Source organism: Oxyura jamaicensis, chromosome 6, assembly GCF_011077185.1.
Source record: "Oxyura jamaicensis isolate SHBP4307 breed ruddy duck chromosome 6, BPBGC_Ojam_1.0, whole genome shotgun sequence".
Lineage (NCBI taxonomy): Eukaryota > Metazoa > Chordata > Aves > Anseriformes > Anatidae > Oxyura > Oxyura jamaicensis.
In genome coordinates this window covers 556,682-572,942 of record NC_048898.1, presented here as the reverse complement: position 1 = coordinate 572,942, position 16,261 = coordinate 556,682, and the positions used below count along the sequence as shown (strand labels likewise).

At 43.7% G+C, this 16,261-nt stretch overlaps 1 protein-coding gene across 5 annotated transcripts in view; it reads right to left on the bottom strand.

Annotated features, from left to right (window-relative positions):
* SGMS1 (sphingomyelin synthase 1) overlaps positions 1-16,261 on the bottom strand; it is a 93,619-nt gene that overhangs the window by 57,125 nt on the left and 20,233 nt on the right. For 4 of the 5 annotated variants that reach the window (XM_035330752.1, XM_035330754.1, XM_035330750.1 and 1 more), the window contains one exon: positions 11,053-11,171. The gene's annotated coding sequence lies outside the window, so the exon portion shown is untranslated. Of the gene's footprint in view, positions 1-11,052; positions 11,172-11,685; positions 11,797-16,261 lie in introns of those variants that run through there. The other variant, XM_035330753.1, reaches the window with a different exon arrangement.

Here is a 16,261-nt window from a genome sequence, read left to right as displayed (position 1 = left end):
CCCTTCATTGCAATAGACAAGAGCAATCAGAGAGCACCAGAGACAGAGAAGGGATCAGACGAGGGATGAATCACTACAAATCTGCTCTTGAGGTTGCCAAGCAGGTCACTGAATCCATGCCTTGGGATGAAGCCTGTTGTGAACTGAGACTCTCATCCAGCATGCTGGCCACTGCCTTCTCCAGTTTCAGGGCGTTGCTGTTCAGCTCCACACTGCTGCCAAGCTGCTGTTTGTGTGCCTATAAGCTACATCCTTACCCGTACCTGGGTTTTCACCCCACTCAGTCCAGCATAAATTTTTAAACATCTCCTCAGAGTCTTTCCTCTCTACACAAAATGGTAAGTGGTTCACAGTTTATAGCTGCCAATTTCTTTCTAGCACATCAAATCCCCTCCAAAGGACCTTCTTCCACCTCCATTCTCCTCCTCCTCCCAGAGCCTCCAACACCCACACACTGTCGAGCCCCAGAATTTCTGAGAAATTTGGTTGTTTTACACAGTAGCTGAGCAAACAGACCCGGTAGTTTCCTGCACAGCTCACCTTTCCCCTCCTCACCACACAGGTGACTTCAGTGGTGCAATCCCAGTTTCAGGCATACCCAAACATTATGTCAGGCTGAAACCCAGGCCGGCAGGAACACACTGCAGCCTGCCGCCGACACATCAGGGTAACCTGATTGTTCCCCCAGCACCCAGCTACGGGCACTCCGCTGTCAGCTCTGGATCACAAAACTCTGATCAAGCAATGCAGCAAATTATCCAAGGCAACTTCAGCTATAACCTGATCTTAAATGCCAACTTCTGATCACCTGAATCATTTGCCTCTACATGCCTGTTTTTCATTAGCTTCCAAAAAATTCAAATCATGCAGAAGCCAAGAAATCCCACATTTAATCTGCTCCTCCAACTTGCAGCCCCAGCGTTAGCACAAATAGATATGACATGGCATTTGAAAACAGAGAAGTAGTATTAATTACATACATATAAAATTAAATTTCATGCTTGTGCAGCAAGTTTAGCAAAGAAGACATTACCTTCCTCTAAAACGTTGCTTCAGTAACCTTTCTCTCTGAGCCAGGAGATGCCATCTTAATTGACACAGGTTGATTTTATCCTATCCTTTTAGCCTCTAATGTTCCAGCACCTGCAGCATCCTGCAGCAAGGAATACCCAAGCTTAACTGCACACCACTGAAAAGAAAGCATTACTCAAAGAAAAACTTTCCCTTGTTACAAGCTTGTTGCTTCCTCATGTTATTTGAGTCTGCTTTTTTTTTTTTTTTTGAATGGGGAGGGCCTGAGTGCAGTCATGCTCTACTCATGCTTTTCATAACATTCCTCTTCTCACTTCCTCCGTTCACAACCATTTCTTCTCCAAGATGAAGAGCCAAAGTTTATGCAGCTCCTCTTATACAAAAGCTGCTCTGTGCCTTTGATTATCTTCACCATCCTTTGCCTAATGTTCCTCTTTTTTTTTTTTTTTTTTAAGATGGTAGAGCAGCTGGCATTGAAGACACAGGGAATCATGGATATACAAATACATTTATAAAAGATATTTAAAATGTATATATATTTAGCAGTAGCTTGTTGTTTTGTTCTCAAGAACATTCATTCCCTTCTTTGCCTTTCTGGTTATTGTATGGATCTCCAAATTAAATAAGAATAAAATTAAAGCCTTCCTCCATCCTTGTATTTATTATTTCCTGATACAGTATCAGCAAAATGACCTCTATTGATGCACACAGGAAACACTTCTGTTGTTTTTTTTTTTTTGTGTTGTTGTTCTTGTTGTTTGTCTTTTTTTAGTTACCCTTAGCTACTTTGCAGCTTCACTAACCTCTCACCATATACCAGATTCTTCACCTCATCTAGGCTGCACACACGCTTCCTCTCTTCACGTGGGAGCAGCACACCCACTACGTTTTGTGCTATGGTAGGCACAGCATGCCAAGGGGCAGGGCTGTATCCCAAAATTCCTGCCAGGACGTGGATTTTTTTTCCCCCGGGTTCAGAACCTGAAATTGCAAATTCCTCCCAACACAGAATGTCAGTACAGATTTGCTTTGAAGCACTTACCTTCACTCAACCCCAAATCACCACAGAGAAGCAAACACTGGCTGAATAGAAACATTTTTCTGCTAAAAGTAAACAACCAGCACAGAAACATTAAAAAACCAACTTAGGCAGACATCTCACCCACAAGCAGTGGGATTACAAGTGGCTGGAGAAAGAACTTCAGATGTAGTGTGACGTTTGCAGCAACAATGAACCTTGCACAAGCAAGCAGAAGCAGGATGCAGACAACAATCTGCATGAGTGTTGATGCAAGTTCGCTTAAGAAAAAAAATTTCTTAAGTCTTTTCATCTGCCTTGCAAGGCTGTGGAGTAAAAGTAAAGCTCTTTCTTAGGCCAGTCTGCCTGGCACTCCTGCTGCACTGTTTGTGACAGTGTTTGGAATAGACAGGATTGACTTTGGTTGCAGCGGTAACAAGGCTTTCACTCCCAAGTGAGCATCAAATGCCTCACTTTAGGAAAGAATGAGAGATTACAGCAACAGGTCCAGGAACTTGCTTTGGGGACTCTACCTTCTGGTCTGGAATTTCAGGTTTCCAGAAGTCCTCCCTTGTAAAATTAAAATTATGGTAATGCAGTCTCTGAAAAGGCACTGCCTGGCCTAAGGCTACCCCGCAGGAGAGTCTCACCAGCGCTTACCTCCTTCTCCCTCACTCTGGCTGTTGGATGCTCCCTTCCCTTCTCCACTGACCCACTCCCTTCTCCACCCCACATTCACAATGTACAGGGACAGCCGGCTACTGACCCCAGGATGTACTCCTGAACAGCTCAACAGCCGAAAACATGGAAGATAGTGAAGCAATTTCTCTACAAATGAATATAACAGAGTTGAGATGCATGGCAGGACTTTGAAAACACATAACTAAAATACCCGGGGACAGAACTAAGAGAGACAGGACCAAGATTCCCGTTTGGTGGATGTATGGCTTTCAGTGGCTAGCCGTGCTGACTGCTTCCAGTGCCTGCTTTTCATCAGGGTCCAATCAGCTCAAGCAAGGGTAAGGGACTTGGAAGGAGCAATGAGATAGTTTGCCAAGCTCTGCACTCCTTCTTGATACTCTTCCGTATTCTGAATTACCATGCACTCTTTTTGTGCAAGCTTTACAACTCGACTCACATTTTCATCTCAGCCTCTGTGCCTCCCTGCTGCCACTGCAGACTCAAAAAGAGGACTGAGAATCCCGCAGTTCTTCTGCGCTTGGTTGTTCCCTACAGTGGGAGAGAAATTTGCAGAAAGTTGGCCTCACCACTCCCTCCCAGTTACTCCATCAAGATAAGGAAAGCACATGACCCAGAACTCCATAAGAGAAAAAACCTGTGAAAAGAGATATTGTGGCTACTTCTTGGGTTTGTAACAACTCAACAGCCACCAGAAAGCACTCCAGCTAACATCAGTGTCTCTTGTTTCAGTGTATCCCATCTTGCAGACCCTCCTATGAATAACTAAATGAAACCCTCTGCCCCCAGAATCCCATCTCTGAACAGCAAGGAGCAAAGCACGAGCAGGGCACACACAGGGTTACTGTGTCTTTGATCGAGCACAGATGAAGATAAATGCCATTATGCTAGAAATTGCCAGAAAGCAGCTGCCTTCCGTTGCCTTACCTTAAGCCCTCCTGACAGTTCTGTCCAGACCAGAAGCGGCACTTCACACTGTGCTGGGAGGGAGGACGAGGTACTTCTCATCAAACGTTGCTTTAGGACAAGAATGCACCATGCCAGACCGACACACCACACACAAACTACGCTGATTTAAAGCCTGCTGTATGTATTTAAAGACTGCAAGTATCAAGGCTGCATTCATTTTTACGTCCAACTGATGAAGAGAAGGATAACACCAGTTTGACAGCTCTCAAAGCAGCTGCTGTCTCTTAGCTTTAGAAAAAGTTTTCCAGCAGTATCATATTTTCACAAGACAATCAACACCAAAGCTCTTGAATTAACAGATCGTAACAGGAACCCCAATGACCTGCATTCAGTATCCCTTGAAGTTTAAGGGATGCAGGTTTGATTTGTGTCTGGAACGCAGTTAACAACGCCCATAGCATATGAAAGAGGCTCCGATTAAAGCCTCCTAAACCACTTCTTGACAGTGAAGGAATGCAAACAGCGACTCATCCGCTGTTACCCCCTTACCTTTTTGCTAGGCAATTGTGTGTGCAAGCAGTGATGTATTCAAGCCATGAAGCTGAGTACCCAATGTACTTTCCCCTCCACACAGAATGAGCTCCCTTTCATACCAGCTGCTTCAGCTCAGCAAATAGGTGCTAAAGCACGGCCTGATGCAGTCTGTAAATCTGAATCCTACAGAATCTGGCCAAGTAACAGTCGCAAAAGTATTAAGCTCTTTATCCTTGTGGCATGCTCCTGTATTTCATAATTTTAACATGCCATTCATAGTACATCAGATAACATTAAAATCCAATGAGGGTGCTGTCTATCCATTACACAATCTGTCTCTCAAGAGAGCACTTCGGTGAAATCTGGCAGAAATTGGTGTATTTTTGTACACAAGTTGCAATTTCGTGGTTATGATATTTGTGATCAAGTATCTTAAGCTATCATGTGACTATTGCTCTAAAACCAGGTCACTTAAAAGAACCCATATGCGGCTCAAGGCTGTTACCACCTTGCCAACAAACCCCAAACCTAACTGATGCTTCAAAGCTAGCAGTGACTTACAGACAGAGATGTCCTTTAGCTTTGATAGACTTGCCCATGGCGTTAATTAGTCCTTAGCAGTGATGGAGAGACCACGTGTTGGCTTTGCAAGCCAAAAGCAAGCTGACATCCTCACAGAGCACAAACACAACCTCGTGCTGAATATTACTGGAGTATGAAAAAAATAATTTAGAGAAAGAGTAGCTACAACACAGCTACTTTTCTTATCTCCTTTGTAAACAACATTTAAACTGCCAGGTACAGCTATGATTAAGGAGCAGGAGACAAGAAGAGACAGCCTTGTAACTGCTGACAGGTAAGTTCATCTCAGCTTCAGAACAAGCGTTTAAAGATGAAAGAACACTGAGAGGATGCTGAAAGACAATCAACAGCTTGAAGAATACACACCAGTTTTCAAATAATTTCTGTGATGTAGGGTAATATTTAAGATCACAGCATTCACTGGGAATTAGATCATCCATTTAGCAGTAGGTTTGCCATATAAACTGTCTGAAGACTTTAACAGAATCAGCAAAAACTGTAGAGCAATGCAAAAATCAGAGTCAGTGTCTCTGCATTCTTGTTTTTCAGCTGCCTGCCCACAGAAACTTCACAAAAGACTGAAACACAGAAGGCAATTATATGAAGCGGAAGAGCAGGCTAGGTGTTGCAATTGATTTCAGCTGAGACAAATGCTTTCCCTGTTGCCTGCTATGCCCAGACCTGTTATTCTACCTCTGCCTCGTCTACAGCACTCCATTTCACATTTGCTGCTGGCTTCATTTAAATGTTTCTCATGTAGGATTATTATTTTTGGAGCAGACAGAGTCGGACAAACCAGCATGATGGAAGGGTGGTTGTGCTGGCAGACGCAGACCGTCCAAATCTTTGGCAGGGGGCAGACAAGTAGCTGCACTGGGCTGAGGAGGGCATTGGCCTAATTTGGGCGGTCGACAGCTTCTACCAAACACCTGAAGCAACTTTGCAAGCAGAGTTAGCATATCCAAACAATAAAAACAGTGTTTGTGCAAAGTGTGATCCTCATCTCTGCTGCCACTCACCCTTCATGACATGCTGTACGGGTCAGGGTGCTCCCAGGGCTATATTTACATGAGCTTTCCAAGAAACTATTAGTAAAGCTTGGGGAATTTAACAATGCATCAATGTCAGGAGACAGCTGAAATGAAGAGCTCCACAGAAAATGGCAGGGAGGAGCCTCAAGGTAGGAGAGCGCTCTAAACAAGATGATATTTAAATTTGCCTAGCAAAAGTTTACTGTAGCTTGGATGCACACAGGATTTGAACAGCTGGGACAGTCGCAGAGGACTCTGGTGACAGAGCAGACATCCTCAGGAGGGACTATAAAATCCTTCAGCATTTTAAAACCTAATACTCTACCCATCCTTTGCTACGTATCTATCACCATGGAGCAAAATACATCAGCTACAACATTTTAGCTTCTTAAGAAGTACATGCAAATCTCCTGTCAAAACAGTTGCTAACAGCCTTCCAACTCTTCAGTGGAAACGGGGACAGCAGAGGAAGGGGGAAGAAGCAAAGGACAGAAGAAAGCCTTTTTGTTTTAAGGCATCCTGCAAACACAGATCCATGTGAACACAGAAAAACATTTAACAAATGAACTGAAAGAAAGCATCTTGTGCAAGAATCCTGATAACCATGTAATCCGTGGAATAATAAAACTGCAAAGCCACCGACTAGTTTAGAACAACCACGTCCATCGCTAAAATAACGAACGAAATGAGGCCATAAGAGTCTCTGATAAAAAAGCTATTTAATAGGGTGTAATTCAGCATGGGAATACAGCGTGCTGGATACCTCGCATGACTGAAGTTAGGGGAAAACAACAGATTAATAACACAGCTTCCAAAGAGACACAAAGCCCACAAGTATCACCAGTCTCTGTTGCCTGCGTTGTGGACTACAAGGATGGCCTGATTATGCTTCAAATGCTTTGAACACGTTTTATGAATGCAAAGAGACCAGATATAAATGCAGAGTATCACCCCAAACTGCAAGCCAAGCGTGCTTAGGTCTTCACATTTCTAACTCGCAGCCAGAGAGCAAAGCAAAATTAGAGACCGGCAAGATGGTGTTCTCCTTGTGAAACCAAGTAAACAGCACATTTAGAACCATTTCCACCACGACTTCAGCACAAAATAACATTTGCACTAGGCTGTTAGTAACATAATAGTTGGAATTTCATCTGCATGCTAAGAGCTAGAGGAAGAGCCGCAGGGAGCGGCCCTGAGTGTACGCTCAGCCTCCAAAGGAAGTGAAAAAATTTGCAAAAAAGCTGTGCTGTACTTCATTGCGCTAAATGCCCTTCAGACGGAGCCCACATGTACAGACATTTGCTCCTCAAACAGAGCACAGCTGGGGCTTCGAGAAGCTTCAGTGCTTGCCTGGAGCCCTGTCCCACCCCCACGTGTGCCAGGTAGATGTTCTGGCTCTTGGAAGGAGCCAGGCATTGGCCAAACCCAGCTGAAGGCTCAGGTACGTACATGGGAACTCATTAGTAGCAACAATTAAGCCAAAGCCAAAAGGAGCAACAGCAGAAGATGCAAAGCATGACGGAAAGCCCGTTTTCTCTTTTCTATAAGCTGTGAATCAACCTCAGACCAATGCAGAGCAAGCCCCAGGACAAAGGGCCAGTCTTTGCTAATGCAGTTGACAAACAATCCAGAGAAGGAAGATTCACTCTCTGGATTAAGGAGGAGTAACCCGGGCAGGTACAGCCTGTTTCCATAAGCTGCAGTCACTTCCTGCTGTTGCACCCTTTGCCTTTCCCAAGCTCTGTGTTTAAAGGAAAACGAATGGGGAAACACAAACCATTGACAGCAACCTGCTTGGTGGTACCCATTTGCTGAGAAGCAGACATTAAATAAGCAGCAAAGGCTAGGGAAGATACCAGAGTCAAATCGGATCAATTCAAACAAACCAAGCAAAGGGCACAAAATACCTGCTCGAAAACTCAGTTAACCCTTTGGTTTTGGATTACTGCCCACAATATTAAAGCACCGCATCTGTCCTCTCTTGGACTCCTCACCTCTCTCTTGGTAAACGGTGCAGGAGGAGGAAGCAGCAGCACAGACCGCAGACCGGACTCAGGTACTCCTGGGGAGTGGGGAGTGCAAGTATTCACTCTTCAACTTCTGAAACACAACCTGAGCACTCTATACCCAAACCCTCCATGCAAAGCCCACGATGCCGACCTGCCATTCCCACTTCTACAAGAGCTGAGCGCATGCAGCTCGCATGCCTCTGGGAGAAGTAGGGGGAGGCCAGCAGGGGAGTCAGTCTGAGCTGAGAAGGTCCCTGCGTGCTCCTGGAGAGGCGGCGTAAACCCCACAGACAGGTGGCAGACTGCAGGTGCTGCTGGACAAGGGGCTGCCTACCACGTGCAGAGAGCAAACAGCAGCAGCACTCACACAGCAAGCAGCTCCCAGGCTGCAGCCTGCCACATCACCTCCACACTCATCGGCAGCTTAAGCTCAGTCATCCCTGGCAGCTTCTTAAGTAATCACTTAAGAAGTCAATGCCACAAAACCCCTAAATTTGCAGTCAGTTACGTGATTAATAGTTTTCTCCAAGGTGCTCTTACGTGTGCAAGACAACACCCAGAAACCACAGACTGCACTTTTAACGGAGATTATCTCCCATGCATTTGACATTTCACTTTTTTTTTTTTTTTAAAGCACCTGTTCTAGACAACTGTTGCTCATTTAATTGGGAAATCTAATGGCTGAAAATCCCATGGCAGTTAAACTACCATGTGGTCTGCACTGGAATTTCATTTTAACCATTCTAATCCCTTGCCATATTCATACACTTCCTTTTTTTTTTTTTTTTTTCTTTTTTTGCCCAAGTTGCTTGTTTAGAAGCAATATTTACAGAAAGATACCACATACCTGGAAGCTTTATTCCTGTGGAATTAAATATGGTAGGTATAAGCATACCCATTAGTAGTAAGTTTAAACAAAAATCATCACGAGAAGTTAAGTTCCAGCCACAAAAGACTGCTTTACACAGTGCAATGTCTGCTTTCAACAGTCAATGTTACACTGATGATACAGCAATCATTTGCTTTGCTCTCCACGTGGAGAGGGCTGCTATGGTCAGAACAATTAGGTGCTATGTAAAAATTTGGGAGGGTTTCTCTTTCCAAGATGCCACAGTTTAAATTTTAAAGCAAATGTAGCAAGCAACTATAGCACCAAGCTGATGGATGAGTTATGTTTATGTAACAAAAGGCTTCCTGGATTATTTTAAGGCTCAAGTTCCGCAAAGCTAACAATTGGGACATGGTTGTTTTTATGACCGATTCACAAAATAAACACCATTGAAGAGCCAGCAGAAAATTGCTATTCCACCGTATTAGACCCCTAGATTTCAGCAACGAGTACTTTGTGACCCTGAGTTTGGAACATGAGCTGCCATATACCGAGACAAGTACACAAATCATACGGAAGTCAAAGATGCCAATGCATCTGCGAGTAATTCCTCAACATAAATTACAAGATTGTGCCACATGCCCAACAGTGCCTGGTTTGAACCCTTCTCATTTAGCAGGAACAAAGCAACCTTGCACCTTGTGCAATGTACTTGCAATAATAATATTCAACCCCTATTAAACCTGCATTCAACTTAAGAAATAGATGACTACATTATTCATAGCATCTGTGCATTGAACCCAGAGGAAATAAAAGGTGAATCAATAGAGTGAGGGGAGCTTCTGCTGTCTGGGGTAAAGGTGTCTTCCACTCTCAGTATTTATACATTTGGGGAAACAGAAAGGTTTCAGGACTCTGATGAAAACAGTCTCAAATTTCCAGTCTAGAACAACTGTCAAATAGATGTCAGCTTTCAGAAAGCAGCAACTCCAAAACTAACCCATGCCCATAATGATTAGTGTTACGTGCAGCAAAAAAAAATAAAGTTCCCCAATTTTAGCATTGTTGATTTTTAGTCACGGTATTTTTCTCATTATTTCTGTTTACGGACCATATTTTCTACGCTAGCTGTGGAAGCACTATTTAATGTTTTATTGAATGACACTTGAGATTTAGAGGTGCACAGTACTGGGACCTCTGCAGGAAAAGTGCTAAAACCAATTTTTCTAAAAACAAGTTTGCTTGGGACACCCACAGGAAGAATTACAACCGGATTAGGCAGAACAGCAACTTAGAGTTGCTCTTCTGCTCTGTCACTGAGGCCATGCAGGACCAGCCAGTTTTGTCTCACTGATTTTCAAAAACATCTAGAGAAAAAGGAAGCAGCTTTTCCAACTAAGAGCTGAGGGCACCAAAACCTCGTTTCATTCAATATGCTAGTCACTAGGGTTGCACACAAATCAATGACTGTTTAAAATACATCTTTTTTTCCTCAAAAATGTCTATGCTCAATAGCTCCTGCTTTGATTTTCCAGTTCTTATGATACCTCCCTCTCTTGCTCTTACATCAGTCATGGGCCTTTCTGCAGAGATCAAACCCAACAAAACCATGAAAGAATCTTAAAAGATGCCTCCAGCAAATCATTGCACAGCTTCAAATGATTACTGAAAGAAAAACAAAACAAAACACAACTACAAACAACAAAAAAGGGCACATGCCCTATTTATTTTTCCTTTGCAGGTCATTCATCTACGTCAAAGCCAAAACTGGGAACAGAAACCAGGCATTCCAACCGCCAGTCTGGTCGTCTACCCTGTATATCACAGGCTTCAACAGCTAGAAGGGCAAAGATTTCCTTATATGTAGTCTTTATACACAACTATATCCCCTGAAGTTTTGCTCTCAGTTATTCTGTAATGGAAGGAGAAAGGAACCAACTTAACACATCCTTCAGCTGACTTCTCTAAGATTGTACAACTTAGTACTGGGGTTGGACTGTTTTCTTGAATGGAGAGAAAGCACCAAGCTGGCACTTAGTGTCTAAGCTAACAGAAAAGGGAGTGAATCATTATATATTTGCTAGTAAGCCATGTCATTGAATGAAAGCCTGCCTTAAAGCAATCAAGCAGTACAGGTGCCAAACAAAACACTGCCATGCAGCTGGGGGACATTAAGTCAGATGTTACAAATACACAAACGAGGACCACAGACTGCTGCCAGTGCTGAAGGCTGCCGTTGGCACACTCAGAAAATGATTAAACCAAAGCAAAAATGGATACCTGCCAGTGCAAGTCTGAAACAAGAATTTATCCAAATTCAGGTCACATTTAATATCAGCTTACAACATATTAGAGAAGTGCACTGCTCCAAAACACACGTCCTTAAAAACACAAAATTCACTTACTTACCTGAAACTGCCTTCCTACCCAGAGAACTCGGTTCTTCAGGTTAGAAGCTCACTATGACTATGAGAGTCAAAGCCCAGATGACATGCTACTGGCTGCTGCTCACGTAGTCGTAAGAGTCACTTTAAAAAATATATATAATTATTATTATGGGTTAAGAAAGCAGTGCTACCACCTAGGCTCCTATTAAAAGCATTACCGTGATTATAATGTGAAGATTGCCTCAAGATCTACCAGTAGCTGGAATATGTTGTAAAACACTGTGCTAACCTAGGCAGCTGTGCTTTAAAAACAGAATTTCCCGAAAGTCACACAAACAGGGAGGAACCATGTGTCCATACAAGGCCTATAGCAGCATTTATCGGATACAGAGGGGGTCTGGAGTGCTTCTGCTCCTACTTCGTGGCATCACACACAGAACAGCTCCACTACTGCGTGCAGCAGCCTTCCCAGTATTCTCTCTGGCAGGAGCTGGTAAAGTCACCCAGGCTCTGATCCAGGCATCAAAGGAGATAACAAGTAAGTTGACGCAGGGGAGAGACAAAAGGCTTTTCTCCTGGTCTTCAAGATAACTTTACAATAGAGAAAGCACTCGCACAGAACAAAGATAAAACATAAAACTGAAACGCACTTGACCAAAATCCACCATGCGCAGCACAATAGCGACAGGCTTCTCTCCGTCCCCTCCAACTGCTCTGCAGACACCAGACTTGTGCACAGCCACATGTTGGGGCCAGCAGCAGCAGACAGGACTGCTCAGGCCATAGCTGGGAAGTGAACACACTTCACCCAAGCCCCAGCTTTGGAGGGAGACAGAAAGGCATACCACTGGCCTAGAGGCTGGTCATCAGACGGCTTCTGTCTGTCCTGACGCAGCTGCAGAGACCTGCAGGCAGTAACGTCCCTGCCACCCTGCCCTGCAGGACGCTCGCAAAACCGAAGGCTTGCTACCCACCCCGCAAACACCCACCAGTCTTCAGTAAGGTGGAAAAAGGGGGAAGGCCCTGTTCCTGTGAGTAACTGCATTCTTATCTCCTGACAACAGCCACCCTCCCAAACACGTCAGAGTGTTCTCAGGCACTCATCTCTGCCAAGTTTCACAATGCCCCAAAAGCCACCCATCGGCTGCCATAACGCTGCCCGTGTCCCCGCAGGAAGTCCTGGACTTGATTCCTCCGATCCAAGAGGCAATGGGGCACAAGCTGATGCTCAGACACCAACACACCCTTTGGACGAGCAGTTCCCCAGCCAGCCAGATCCCAAAGGATCTACCCAAGGAGCTCCACTCCTGGAGCTGTTCACCAGTAGCAAGGCGTAATGGCACAAGAGAAGCCCACTTCCGTTTTAGCATGTAAGATGACAGCATTCAACTCTGTGATACCACTTGTTTTAAATATCCTGAATGTTTCTTTGACACAGAAGCATCAGCTGAGAAGCATTTCTGATGGTTTTGATGCTGACAGTTCCTGAAGATGCCAGCCAGTCATGTTCTCCACATCACAGGATGGGCAAAATGTACCTGTCCAGAGCCTTCTGCAACATCCCACAGAGCACCTCTAGCTTATTCATGGTGTATCATGCAGCATTTCAAATCCTCTGACCCAATCCATCATAACCAGCAGGTGCATGCATGCACACCCCACCCCAAGCTGAGGACAGGCTGACTTGAAGCTGCACCTGTAACAAATGAATTTAAATAGACTACATCTTGCAGATCCTTCAGGATTTCCTATCATTTCTTTCATTGACGCTCAAATGTTTTCTCGAATCAATGCTACCATCTTCATCACCCATGCAGAACTGTAAGGGAATAGACTGTCACTGGGATTTTGGTGAATGTGTGTCCAAATCTAAGTACCGAGAGCCACTTTCCAAGCCAAAGAACTAAAAATGTCTCTCTCAAAGCACAGACACAAAGCTTTGGAGTTGGGGATTCTCCTCTTCTCCCTCCCACTTAACACGCATATGCAATCAGCAGCGCTGCAAAGGGAGCAAGAGTGGGCTGTCCTCCTACTTTCTTATCCAACATAAACAGCAAGGATCAGGAATGTCTGCAAAAGCAGGATTAACTGGCTACCGACTGTTCCTCAGAAAAGGCACCTTAGTGATTAGAGTAGCATTTTCCTTTTACGCCCTAGCACAGGAATACAGGCCTATTTCCACATTTCCCTGGGGTGTTTGCTTCTCATTTCTCAGACACGCTGAAGTACTCCTTAAAACACATGGGGAGAAGTTCCACCTGAATAGATCACTTGTGCCAAGTTCACCAACAGAGTATGCTTGTCAATTAAAAATTCAAATTGATTAGAAGACAATGTCAGGGGTTTTGAGAGAATGTTTTAACCAGCATCTAAGATATCATTTTAATCCTGATCACATTTAATTCTTTGAACGCAGGAAGCCATTAAAATTTGTGATGCTTACACAACACATCTCCGAAGGCATGCTAATCACTGAACTATTTTGCAAAGGGCTCTTAACTTACAGTAGCTTGCCTCTACACCCTTTCTGCAGGGACAATAAAATCGTATGGCTAATCCTAACCTAGCATTCACTCCCCAGTGAAAGGGTACATAAGAAAAGAAGTGATCTTCAATTGCTTTAAGTACACAGACCTGCAGTGCAGGAACCCTTATCCAAATATTGATTTCCCCCCCCCTCCTTCAGCTTTTGCTGCTGTATTTTAGGCTAACATCCACTTTACTCTTCTGTCTCCGTTTGTAAAAGGCAAAATATTTTGGCTCTCGTTTCCATTAAGAAGATTTAGAGGCGATTCCCCACTGCCACACACTGCATTTTTGGTCAGTGCTTGGTGAAGCATTAAGGGAGGAAGCCCCAAAGCATCCCCTTTCTGTATGTTGGCATGCTGCAAGTCAGCCCTAGCATCCCACAGCTCCAAGAAAACTGTTGGTATTATGACCAAGGGTGACACAGGTACGCAAAGCAGCATGATTCATTCACAGGATTACCCTTGTTTAGTTCTTCCAGTGCCCGAGCCCCCTAACAGAGTGCCGTGAACAAAACTGAAGGGAGGAAGCTCAAAAGACTTCACTGACAAAATGAAAGATACTGCTTGCAGCAAGCACTTCTTCACTATTAAATCATTCTGTACTTTTATGGAAATACACAACTGTGCTCATATTCACATCTAAGGCATCTGTGCACTCACCTCACTAGCCTGAATAAAACCGGCCAAAATAACACACCAAGCCTTGGTTTCCAGTTTATGTTGCAAGAAAGGCAAAGCACAATTTTTAGAAGTGTCCAAAAGGACTGCATTAGCACAAGTTAAGCAGTCAAAATGCTCAAGTCCTTTCCTGAATAGCTACACCAAACAGAGCAGATGTCATAAGGGAGGAAGCCAACTTCCAGCAAGAAAAAAACAGACCCGAAGTCCCATTTGACTGTTGGCTAGATTTACTTTTAGGTCACATCAGACAAAATCTAAATGACAAGTATGAACAAATATCTATCCTGTTCAGGTGACATGGTCTCTTCCACTGTTCCCATAAACAACATTCCCCCCTCAGGCCTCCTCCCCAGTTTCTTGCTCTACCTTCCAAATAGCACCTTACAGGACACACTGCTCCACAAATCAAGCCCCAATGTTCCTGTGAGCCTCCTCATCATTTAGGGTACTAGCAGCCCCAGGAACACTTGGGAGTTCCACACCAGGAGGATACAATGAGAAGCACCTTGGTACATACTGGCATTTTCAACAGACCCTCCAGGGAGGGATGCTCCCAGTTTCCTAGATTAACCTGAAAATACCTGGAAACAACAAAACTAAAATTAGTTCTAATACAGCAAGTTATTACCAGGTTGAAAAACATTAAGAAAAGGAAGCAACTAACTCATCGTCAGGTAACTTTCAGAATAGTCAGTGTTATATTCAGATTGGATCTGTCTAGATAATTATCTCAGGTTATAAAAACCCAAGGTCTAATTATTTAGAAAGACAGTATTTTCTGGATCAGTATTTGGAAGACAGTTTCCACTATTTACCCACGCGTATGTGTATAGATTGACATGCACACACTCGTATACACAAAGATCTATTAGAAGGATTTTCTTGAAAGTCTCACCTTTGATAAGCACCGTAAGATACGCTGTTAGAACAGCTTTTTGAATGACTTACTATCTGCTGCAACATCGGCTTCCAAAACTCATGCTCCTCGAAAACTGGCAAACTCCTCAAGGGTTCCCTCAACTTGAGATCAGTAAACGTACTCAAAAAAGGTCACATGCATCTTCTCCCAAAACTCGTAGGAAATCACAAACATTCACTTCATTCCACGATCTGTTGTGTAACATACCTTGAGAGGTCATCAGGCAAACATTTCAGCAAAAAGGCATGCAGGGATATGGGTCTTGCTGCTGCTCTTGGAAGAGGCAATATCAGGACTGGAACTTCCCCATATTCTGTCACAGGTGACCACTACTTTGAATCATATTGCTTATTTTTACCCACCAAACCTGTGTTTGGCATCTCGTTTGGATCATTTTCCATTCTAGGAGCTGGAGGAGAATGGGTTGCAAGCTCAGGACTCCACAACAAGCATGGGTTACATGCTTCCGCAAAGGGGATGCAGAAATGGTTCACCTCCAGCCAAAAGCAATTTCATGCATCAGAATTTACACTGCATCTAAACACATAACTTCACACCCAAAAGCCTTCCTATCAAGTTACCTGTTGACTCAGAAACAAACTACACCACTTTAAACTTAGCTCTTCAATTCAAGGTTCTTTGAAACAACAGGTGAACAGGTGTCAACTTTGCTAGCATATTTAAAAACGATGAGCATTTTTCTCAGGCACCTTTTTCTCTCCAAAGAGCAGAAGACCTCAATGTTTCTGTTGGAGTTTGTGACAACACCTACTGTTTAATACTTGGGGTATTTTTTTCTGTTTTTAATAAAGATAGAAATCAGAATAACTGGTTTGGCAAAAGGAGCTGCACCATTCACTGACTGGAGAATTGAAAAATTGTGTTTCTCACACCTACATTTTTCAGATTTTAACCTGTTAACAATTACTGCAAGTTTAATACTGAGTGAAGTTGGATAAAGTGGTTCCTGCAGAGTAGTGGCAATGACAGCACGGACACAAGGGGAGACTTGAATGGATGCCATTACGGTTAAGCACAGATCACAAGCAGAGCAAAGAGATGAGCTCAGTTACAGATTGTGCAATCTGGAGAGGTTAAGGGAA